Source organism: Protopterus annectens, chromosome 9.part0 (genome assembly GCF_019279795.1).
Source record: "Protopterus annectens isolate FY-2018-M chromosome 9.part0, PAN1.0, whole genome shotgun sequence".
Taxonomy (NCBI): Eukaryota; Metazoa; Chordata; order Ceratodontiformes; family Protopteridae; genus Protopterus; species Protopterus annectens.
Genome location: NC_056743.1, coordinates 1,930,482,647 through 1,930,494,852, shown reverse-complemented (window position 1 = coordinate 1,930,494,852; position 12,206 = coordinate 1,930,482,647).

Sequence of the window (12,206 nt, the reverse complement as noted above, 5' to 3'; positions counted from 1 at the left end):
ACAGGATCCTTTGGGAAGATGCACCTGATTTAAAAAAAAAAAGTTTAAAAAGGGGCTGGCGTGCGCCCCTGCCTCCATGCCAAATTCCGCCACTGTTAAGATAGAGATATAGGCACATATCTGCACTACACACACACAACTCAAATTAACACTGCTATCCAAAACTGAAGAAATATTTGCAGAACAGAATATGTCCAAATATAATCTAAGACAAGTATGTTGCATTTAGAAAAAAAAGTTAATCTTTGATATCTGAGCATTGCTTGACAAACGTGGAAAAAAGGCCAGGAAAAATAACCAAGCAATCATTCAGATACTAAAGAGGATGAAGGTCCTTCTGCATGTTTCATCCTTCTGAAGAAGGAGTTACATGCAGGCTTATGATCTGTACCTTCAAAGCTTCAAAGAACCTACTGAGTGGCTTGGATTATAAACAGTGATGTTATCAGACATAATCTTTGTCATCGATCTCTTAACTTACAGCCACGAACAAATATATTTTCACCACAGAATAAGTAAAGCAAACTATGCTACCTGAAAATCCATTTCAAATAATCTAGGAATATTAACAGCAAATATTGTTCGTGTTCTGCTCTTCTGACTCAACAAAAGACAAAAGGATTAGCTACCTGGTTTTCCTTCACTGAGGAACTATGTTAAAAAACGGCAAGAATCCGTTTTCTGATTCTGTTCCTGAGGATAAGACATTTTCACTAATTATTTTGCAGAAGATATGCCTGTGAGTCTATATCCAGTTCTCCTACCTTTGGGGATGTAAATCTGGCCATTTGTGAATGCCAAAGAATAAACCAGCATGTAGTGAAGGAGGTATGACAGACTACAAGTCCTAAAATGCTACAGGATGTAACGGGTTCCTGTCATCTGGGGTGAGTCATCTGACAACATTCCAGGAAGAGTGGGGATTGTGGAAAGGTCATGTGATCTAGCTAAATAGTCTCAAACCTTCCTGTACTACTTCTCCATATATTTTTGTTTCCTTAAAAGACTCCATGTCTTATCAAGTCTTGTCACTCATGTATTTTCCTCCCTTCCTTTAGTTCACTAGACTAGCCCATGTGATATGTTCATGCGTTTCCTCTCACATCTCACTCCCTAGCATTATTCTGTTCATTGTTAGAGTCCTGATGCTCAGGTTCTACCCTCACCATTTTCCTAGCCTCACCTCCAACACTTTCTGTCATATTCTAGGACCTTCTCTTTAAGACAGTTCCATCATCTGCATGTTCTTTCCATAAAGTCTTCCGGAGATCACATTAGCTGACATGATTTTTTTCTCCCTTTCTTTAAACAACAGCTATGCCACACTTGTAACTCTTAGCTGTTATTTTAACACGTATTTTATATCTCTACTCTACTCTACTGTCACTGGGCATACTTTATTTACATTTTGCTTATATTTACCCAAACAAACACTCGGGCAGATTCAATAAACCCTACATGGTCCGCAGACACCGACATGCACACAGTAGCACACTGTTTTGTATTCAATAAGTGGCTCTACTCGGTGTGGAGAGCTCTGCAACCACTGTAAACACCATGGCATGCTAATTACTGCATAAGCAGCTGAATTGTATGCTAATCAGCCACGGAAAGGAGTCTACACAGAAAGAATGTTAGGGGCTGCTGTTGCTTTAATTCATGCGTATGTGCAACAGGCTGAAGCCTATGCTGCTGCTGCTGGGAATAGAACACAGCCAAGACAGAGAAGAGTTTTCAAATTTTGGTTAACTTATCACAATCTGCATGCGGTGGAAATTGTAGTGATACAGAGTAGAAAGAGACACACTACTGGAACTCTGCAACCTCTGTCGCCCTCAACTCAGACCCATGGCAATCAGAGGGGAACCCCTACCAGTGGAGACAAAGGTATGTGTAGCACTTAGAATTTTAGACACAGCAACCTTTCAGAGACCAACAGGCGACATGCTGGGGGTGTCACAGGCATCAGCATCCAGGATCCTCCATCAATTCCTGAATGCTATGCTACAACATGCCAGTGACTACATATATTTTCCCTGTATTCCTTTGGTTAGGGACAAAAACATGCAGGAGTTATACCCTCTAGTACACTACCTTGAAGTACTGGGCACCACAGATAGTAAACCATATAGAAATTAAGGCACCACCCAGGGAATAGAGAAGGCTCAACATAAATTGAAAGGGCTTCCACTCTATCAACTGTCAAGTTGTGTGTAATGCTAAGGGAATCATCTTAAATGCGTGTGCTAGCAACCCAGGTAATTACCACGGTCACATATCTGTCACACCTCCCAGCTGTATCAGATATTCATTAGGGGTGATATCCCACAGGGTCATTTACTGGGGATACAGGTTATGCACTGGAACTGTGGCTGAAGATGCCCATCAGAAATGCACACACACCTGCTGAAGAAAGCCATAATGAGGATGGGTAAGACAGCGATTCAGGTCGTAGCCTGCTATAGGTCACTAACCATGTCCCAAGACTGTCACTCCACATTCGTAAGTACCCTGGAAACTATTAGGGTCCAACCCAACACTCTCATACTAGGTGACTTCAACTACCCCTCCATCAACTGGGAAAACTACTCATGCACCAACACACTGGCCCAATGCTTCCTGGAATTCATCAATTCCAATGCCTTGGACCAGCTCATTCTTGCCCCCACTAGAGGAAGCAACATCCTTGACCTGGTTATTACTAATGTGGGCAACCGTTGCTATACACCAATAGTCAATTCCTCCCTGGTTAGATCCAACCACAAACTAATCACCATGGAAATCCACATCTCACCCACACCCCCTGCAAAGGTAACCACCATAAAAAACTTCTCCAAAGCTGACTTTGGGCTCTTAAAAACAGAGGTGGTAAACTTCACGGCACCCATGTCAATGGAAAATAGATGCATGACTGCTGAATCATACACCAATGCACTGTATGAACATGTACATAAATGCATGGAACTAGCCATACCCAACAGAACCAAGACATTCTCCTCCAAAAAAGGGAAGCCAATTTGGTGGTCCCCTGCCATTAATAAACTCTACAACAGAAGGAAGAAACTGTTGCAGAAAAAGGTGAAGTCCCAAGACTGGAAAAACTCCCTTATTAGCCTCAACAAAAAGTTGAGATGCCTCATCAAAACCTCTAAAGCCAGCTATGAAGGCAGAATTGTGACAGGCACTAAAAACAACCACAAAACCTTCTATAGTTATATCAAGAACCTCCATGGCAATACCCAGATTTGCTCTGAGTTACTGCACAATGGTACCTCCTATACTGAGCCAACAGATATTGCCAACATATTGGCCGACAGATTCAGTGCCAACTTTACCCCTCTCTCCCCCACCAAAGGACCAATCACAATAATGGAGGAATGCCAGGCACCCAGCATTACTGCAGTACAGGTTAAAGTTGCATTGTCCAAAGCCAAGAATACAGCTTCCATGGGACCCAACAATATCCCTGGATGGGTTCTACATGGACTACAAAGTGAACTGGCACCACATCTATGTAGCCTGTTGAATCACAGCCTCACCTCAGGCTTTGTCCTACAGAATGGTGCACTGCTACAGTCATCCCTCTCCATACAGGGGGAGCGACTACAGACCCTGAGAATTATTGCCCCATTAGTCTAATGAGTCTGACATGTAAGGCTATAGAGCACATCATCATGGACCTAATTAACAAGGATATAGGGAATCTCCAAACTCTGGATACCACGCAATTTGGTTTTGTGAAAGGTAGATCATGCCTGCTCAACCTGGTTGACTTCTTTGGGTCAGTCACCAGAGCTGTGGATGAGGGTAAGGCAGTTTATACAGCCTACCTCAATCTGGCCAAGGCCTTTGATACCATTTCCCACTCAGGAATTATTGATAAACTCACCAAACTAGGCATCAACCCCTATATCACTAGGTGGGTTGCAAATTGACTCACAGATAGAACCCACAGTGTGAAAGTAGTGGACTCCAAGTCAGACTGCTGACCAGTCACGAGTGGAGTCCCACAAGGATCTGTCCTGGATCCTCTCCTGTTTGGCATCTACTTCTCAGAGGTCTAGGCCAACACAGAGGGACTCTGGCTGAACAAGTTTGCAGACGACTGCAAGCTGGGAGCCATTATTAACTCCCCAAGTGATGTAGACATCCTACAGAAAGGCCTCACTGCGACCAGTGACTGGCGTCAATACCATGGCCTTAAGCTTAATTCCAAAAAATGTGTAGTCACCCCCTTTGGGAAAAACTCAGTTCCCACTAATTACCACATCGATGGGAGTCCACTGAACACTGAAGGTGTTATAAGAGATCTGAGGACACAGGTTGACAGCAACCTCTCCTTCGACCACCACATTGCCACTGTAGTCAGAAAGTCCTTCTATGTGGCACATCTCATTATCAAGGGTTTTGCATCCAGGAAGAAAGAGGTCATCATCTCTCTCTACTCTTCCCTCATTAGGCCAATCATCAAGTATTATTAATTTATTTTATTTTACATTTGTTGACTGGGATAGTCTGACTGGATATATGTCCATTTTCAGTGGAGGCCCGGGGAGAAAAGCTCCAAATAACACAGAACCTAACAGATAGGAGTCAAACATATTTACAAAGCCCTCTAGTAGTAGGTACTCACAATATACACAGTGTGTAATAGTATACAAAAACAACAGGTTGCAGCAAGCTATTATGAGCAAGAGATGCATACAATGCTAATTTAAATAAGGCATTGAATAAGTAGTGATTAATCAGGGTCAGTACTGTTTGAGGCCTTTTTTGAAGAGACTTAAAGAAGGATCGAGGGTAAGGTTAGATGGAAGTGAATTCCAAGTTTTACCAATGACGTTGGCAAACAGGGAGTCACCGGCTGAGTTAATGGCTTTGTGGGTTTGGACCAACAGTTTATTGGATGATCATAGTTGCCTTGAATTACTGTATGGCTTTATGATATTTTTGAGTGCCGGAGTATTTTCAGGGTGGTACAGAATTTTGTGTGCCACTATAAGCTGATTGAACAGAAGTAGGCTAGGCAGTTCTAGCCACCCAAGAAGACTGAGGTTTTGACAGTGATGTGAACTATATGCTGAGCCTATGGCAAATCTGGCAATATGGTTATAACAGTGAGAGGGCTTACTAAGTTCAGTTTTGCTCAAATTGGAAAGTATGGGAAAGGTATATAGAAGGGTAGAGAGTAGGTTTGAGTGGGTGATTGCAGTCCTAGCTAATGGAATTAGAAAAGGCTTGCTTTTATATAATGAGCCAAGCTTCTTATTAATAGTTTTTATAGTTTTATTGATATGCAGATCAGATTTGAGATTATTGTCCACTATTACTGCTAAAAGCTTAGTGTGGTCATCTGGAGAGATAGAGGTACCGTTGTTGGATGTTATGGAGAAGGAAAATGGGGTGGGTCTACTGGTGGGGGTAAAGAGGAGCAATTTATTTTTGTTTGGATTAACAACAGACGGTTATTGGAGAGACAATTTTCAACTGCGTTAAATGTGTTTTGTGTTAAGGTTTGCATGTCTAAAGGGGAGGAGGCCATACAGATCAGGGTAGAATCATCTGCATATTGAATGCAGGTTGCATCAGGGATGGCAGTATGAAGATTGTTGATGAAGATAGGAAGGAGTAGAGGACCTAGAATAGAGCCCTGAGGGACACCAAGGGTGAGATGTAGCAGGGTGGACAGCTTGGCCTGCCATAATACAGCCTGTTGTCTACCACTCAGATTGGATAGGAGCCTCTAAATAGCAAAATTATCCAGACAGATGGATTTTAGGGATGGATGAGTAATTTGTGGTTGACCATATTAAACGCCTTCAACAGGTCTAGAAATATGGCTGAAGATAGCCTGTTGTTGTTCCAATTCTGGAATATGGCATTTGTAAAAGAAAGGAGGGTGGAGAGGTGGTGCTGTGATGTGGCCTAAAGCCATGCTGAGAGTTGCAAGCAGACCGTTCTGAATGAGATAGTCCATAAGCTGTTTATGAACGCACTTCTCCATTAATTTGGCTAGTGGTGAGAGAATGGCAATGGGTCTGTAGTTGGACAGTTCTGTTGAGCTTCCACCTTTGTGGAGTGGGATAACATGGAATATTTTCCAGACTGAGGGGACAGTTCCATCAGTGAGTATTCTACTGATTAGGATAGAGATGGAGAGTGCTATGTCGTCTGAAGCATTTTGTAGGTAATCTGCAGGAAGGAGGTCAGAAGAAAGGGTGGTTGGTTTCAGTTTTTGATAAGGGATTGAATGAAAGTGGTAGAGACAGATTAGAAGTTAAAGGGGGGATGAGAAGTGGGTATGTTAGTGGTAGAGTTAGAGTGGGTGGGAGTAAGTTGGTTAGTTAAGGACTGAATAGTTTCAATGAAAAAGTTATTAAAGACAGTGGCAACAGTTTCTGGGGATTTATGGGTGTAGTTTGATAGGGTTGGGGTAGTAGATTGTCCATGAAGAAGTCGGTTAATACCCACCCAAAATGTTTGGGGATTGTTTTGGTGTTTAAATTGGAGGTTCTGGTAGTAGTTTTTTCTGTCTAGCAAAATGAGTTTTTTTGTATCATTTCTAACTTGATGATATCTCACTTGGTCGATGGGGGCTTTAGTTGTTCACCATTTGGTCCAGGCTATATTTCTAAGTTTGATTTTTATCTTAGTTTCATTTGTGAGCCGTGGAGCAGTATTAGATGTAGTCTTTATTGTACGTGCAGGAACATGGGAGTCAAGGATTCTCAGGAATTTATTGTTAAAGAAAGTTTTGGCTTCATCTAGTGGTAGATTTTTTAGGATTGACTAGTTGACCGATTTAAATTAATTTAGGAAGTTAGTAGGATTGAAGTTTTTATTATTTCTGATTGTTTTATATGTAGTCTTGTGGTGGGTTTCTGCCTTATGCTTAATAATATAAGTTAATGAATGATCACTTAGGTCATTGGGGAGGGTCCCAGCTGTATACAAGCTTGGGTGACTATTGATAAGTACCCAATCTAAGATACTTTCCCTGTTGGTGGGTTTACTAATCCTAGTGGGAGATTTTATTATTTGTGTTAACCCAAACAGATTTATATGGGTGACAGGGGATTCACCTGAGCAGGTGCACCAGTCGGTGTTAAAGTCACCAAGAACAATGGTTTCTTGGGGGTAGGTAGTGGATAACCATTAGAGGATATCTTCCAAAGTGCTTATTTTATTGCCTGGGGGAATGTAGACACAGACAATATTTATACTCTTATTATTGTTAATTTGCAGTTTGGTAATGAGGATTTCTGAGTTATTAAATGGGGGTGGTTGAACTGGATCTCTATTAACACTTAATATATTTTTATAAAGAACTGCTATCCCACCTCCCTTCTTAGCTGTTCAGTCTAATCGGTGTATGTTTTAGGCCAGGAGTAATACCTCATTATCGGCAGTAGTAGGTTCAAGCCAGATTTCTGTAAGACACATTATTTCTAGGGAATGAACTGCTAAGGGGACATGCAGTTTGGGGATTGTATTATTTATACTTCAAATGTTCAAGTGAAATCCCAGGAGAGCATTTGCGGGACTGTTAAGGTGTAGTTTATTGGGGTCTTTATTACCAGATCGAAAACCCGTTTCAGCGAACACCACAAGACCGACACGTATAGCACGAACTAGAGTAACGGCGAATGTTCAAAACCATGAAACACGAAATATCGAAGTGTCTTGGTTGCCCTGTCTGCGGTATAGCTCCGTAAGGTAAGTGTGTGATAGTTACAGACCTTAGGGTTAGGGTGCGGGTTAAGGTAAGTGCATAGATAGGTAATGTATGTAAGGTTTAGTGTAGGGTTAGAAGTAGGGTTTTGTTAAGTGTATGTGTGTGGATTATTTGTTTTGTTTGGGTATATGTCTGTAGGGTAAGTGTGAGATAGTTATGGACCTTAGGTTTAGGGTGCGGGTTAAGGTAAGTGCATAGACAGTAATGTATGTAAGGTTTAGTGTAGGGTTAGAAGTAGGGTTTGTTTAGTGTATGTATGTGTTTTATTTATTATGTTTGGGTATGTAGTATGTAGTGAGTGGTGGTGTTGGCCGACTATGATGATTCGAGATTTGAAATTTTGCGGTTTAGGGGGTTCAGCATATTTGCGGTTCGCACTATACGTGTTGGTCTTGTGGTATTTGCTGAAATTAGTTTTTGATCTGATAATATAGACCTGTCTATTGAAGGGGTTGGTGGTGTAGGTGCTATTGTCACCAGGTGGAGATGGGCCAGGGTTGGGATGGATGTCCCCATCTGTAACGAGGTTATATTGAAATCTGATTAGGAGCTTTAGAAACTTATGAATAAGTCTTAGATAGTGCTTGCCCCTTGGATTAGATTTTAAGGTTTTAATTGGGTGATAAGGTAAAGGGGTGAGGGTTTGGATGTGTGGGGGATAGTTAGGTGAGTTAACTTGTAAGAGAAGTCTGGGGCGGTAGTTTGACATTTTGGGTAGTGGAATCCGTGGTCATACTTGTTTTCATAAGCAGTGAGAAGATAAAGGATGAGCATCAGGGGGAGTAGAGGAAATACTAGTGTTTTTGTTGATGCTAGCATAGCAAGGGGCTTGGCCATTATAGGGCACAGTTTTCAACCAGGTTTTGGCAGGAAAGGAAGGAGAAAAGTTGAGTTTTAGAGAGGGAGGGCCACTTGGTGATGTGTGAGATGCTGGTTGGGAAGAAGAACCAGGAGGAGTGGCTAGGATAGTATAAATTTAAGAGTACTGGGGGTGGGTGGGAATAGGGGGCAGGGTGGGATGTAGCGTGAGCCCAAGCATAGTGAGGGTGAGGGTGAGTGCAGCGGGGCTAAACCGGACCACAAGACATATACAACAATTAAGTAAAATGTAAGTTTATAATGAGGATGTACGTTATTTGCCTTACTACATTTTAAAGATGACTCCCAGAGGAGTGGGTATTGATATAGCCTCCTATGAGAATGGCTCAGTGGAGGGGGGGGTAGCAATTGTCAATGTGAGATTGGGTGATTAGAACTGGTTGCAGAGATACCCCAGATGGAGGGAGTCCACAAAGAAAAAAAAAAAGCAATCACGATCCAGGAAATGTAAGTAAGACCATACACAACGTTAGAGCTTTTCAGCTTACAGAAACCAAATGTTGCTAACATGCTCTTTAAGGATGAGTAGTGCTAAGGGAATTTGGACTGAACTAAAGGTTTGTTTTGGAATAGTTTTAACCTTAGACTCTGGAGCTCACGTGTTTGCATACAAAGGGAATAAGGAACTTGTAGAATTAGTAGAGAATGTTCCTACCTAGTGGCCAACTTCATTATAGCTCTCCAAGTTGGAAGCTGAATGGAGCTCAATGCAGTTGTGATCACCTCACAATGATAGTCACAAAAAAGAGAAAATTGTTAAAAACAATGCCCCATTTGGTATAATGCCCCATTTGGCATGTACTTCACTAGACACATGCAAAAGCTGGAAAGGCCACAAAAGTACCTCACAAAGAGGATCCTAGGCCTTAAACACATGTCCTACACAGACAGACTCAAAAAACTCCAGCTATTCTCTAACTCAAATCGTCTACTAAGAGGCAATCTCTGCTTGACTTACAAAGCCATGTCTGACCCAGCTCTGTTAGAAATGCTGCATCTAAAGAAATCCCAATCCCTGCACACCACACACTCCAGAGACCTCAACCTCATTACCACAATCAGCAGAACATGCTGGAGGGACATATGTATAACCCAGAGTCTGCCCATGCTCTGGAATAGATTTCCCATACATCTCAAGCAGAGCACCTCACTGGCCATCTTCAAGAGAAATCTTGATGAGTGGATGGGAACTAGAAAGTTCACCCCGGGGATCACTCCAGTGACTATATTGGATAGAGGCACTGGGAACTAACATCGGGTGGCATGATGCCAGGGCAGTTCTATGGGCTAGGCTTGTAAAGGCTCCAGGGCCGTTAGTCTAATACATACCCTATAAACATATGAACATGCTCAAACCAGAAATATCACAGAGCTTGTGTTTGGGCTGCTGAAGTCGCAGTGCCGGTGCCTATATACGTCTGAGGGAGCCCTGCACTACAATCTACGTACACGTACTGAAGTCTTCACCATCTGTGCCAGGCTTTACAACATCATCCTGAGAAAGCAGCTTCAGCAGGCTCAACATGGGGAAGGAGCACACATACCCCTACCAATGGCAAGGTCACCACAGCCACACTCAGGTGAGGAGTCTAAGGGGGAAGCAGCAGCTGCTGTGGGTGTAGGCAGACATAGGCATGCTCAATATGCCTTGTATTGGTTAAGAGGCAACAGATAGCACACTCAATCACCACCTAACGGGCTAAAACCTTCATCCTATGCACATACATACAGTAGCATTGATGCCAGGCAAAGCTCATAACCTTTACCTACCCATATAATGGCTGTGTACTCCTAACATCAGACAGAGTCAGCCCTGAACTAAAATTGTTGCAACTGCTGGATTTCCAAGGTAAATGCTGAACCTGGAGTATTAAATCACAATTGTATAATAATATGAATCAATGAGATATCCTTGCATGTTGTTATTTAGCAATGTAAGTAAGTAAAAGGTGGATGATTTGTACAGCAATGACTTTAACGTGACAGGAGAGACTTATGTGAATACATCAGTCCTCTATCAGGTAATAGGCCTCAGGCATCAACGAGTTACACATTCATACCTCTCAAAAAGTACTGATGGTCACCAAATGTATTCAGTTTGGCCTCATACTAGTGTACTGGAAAATCATTAAAGGGAGAAGTTAGAAAGTAATGAAACACCAAATGTCCTCAGTTTGGTCTTATACTAGTGTACTGGAAAATCATTAAAGGGAGAAGTTAAAAAGTAATGAGACACCAAATATCCTCAGTTTGGTCTCATAATTGAGTACTGGAAAATCATTAAAGGGAGAAGTTAGAAAGTAATGAGACACCAAATGTCCTCAGTTTGGCCTCATACTTGTGTACTGGAAAATCATTAAAGGGAGAAGTTAGAAAGTAATGAGACACCAAATGTCCTCAGTTTGGCCTCATACTTGTGTACTGAAAAACCATTAAAGAGAGAAGTTAGAAAGTAATGAGACACCAAATGTCCTCAGTTTGGCCTCATACTTGTGTACTGGAAAATCATTAAAGGGAGAAGTTAGAAAGTAATGAGAACCAAATGTCCTCAGTTTGGCCTCATACTTGTGTACTGGAAAATCATTAAAGGGAGAAGTTAGAAAGTAATGAGACACCAAATGTCCTCATTTTGGTCTCATACTTGTGTACTGGAAAATCATTAAAGGGAGAAGTTACAAAGTAATGAGACACCAAATGTCCTCAGTTTGGCCTCATACTTGTGTACTGGAAAATCATTAAAGGGAGAAGTTAGAAAGTAATGAGACACCAAATGTCCTCAGTTTGGCTTCATACTTGTGTACTGGAAAATCATTAAAGGGAGAAGTTAGAAAGTAATGAGACACCAAATGTCTTCAGTTTGGCCTCATACTTGTGTACTGGAAAATCATTAAAGGGAGAAGTTAGAAAGTAATGAGACACCAAATGTCCTCAGTTTGGCCTCATACTTGTGTACTGGAAAATCATTAAAGGGAGAAGTTAGAAAGTAATGAGACACCAAATGTCCTCAGTTTGGCCTCATACTTGACTACTGGAAAATCATTAAAGGGAGAAGTTAGAAAGTAATGAGACACCAAATGTCCTAAGTTTGGCCTCATACTTGTGTACTGGAAAATCATTAAAGGGAGAAGTTAGAAAGTAATGAGACACCAAATGTCCTCAGTTAGGCCTCATACTTGTGTACTGGAAAATCTTTAAAGGGAGAAGTTAGAAAGTAATGAGACATCAAATGTCCTCAGTTTGCTCTCATACTTGTGTACTGGAAAATCATTAAAGGGAGAAGTTAGAAAGTAATGAGACACCAAATGTCCTCAGTTTGGCCTCATACTTGTGTACTGGAAAATCATTAAAGGGAGAAGTTAGAAAGTAATGAGACACCAAATGTCCTCAGTTTGGTCTCATACTTGTGTACTGGAAAATCATTAAAGGGAGAAGTTAGAAAGTAATGAGACACCAAATGTCCTCAGTTTGGCCTCATACTTGTGTACTGGAAAATCATTAAAGGGAGAAGTTAGACAGTAATGAGACACCAAATGTCCTCAGTTTGGCCTCATACTTGTGTACTGGAAAATCATTAAAGGGAGAAGTTAGAAAG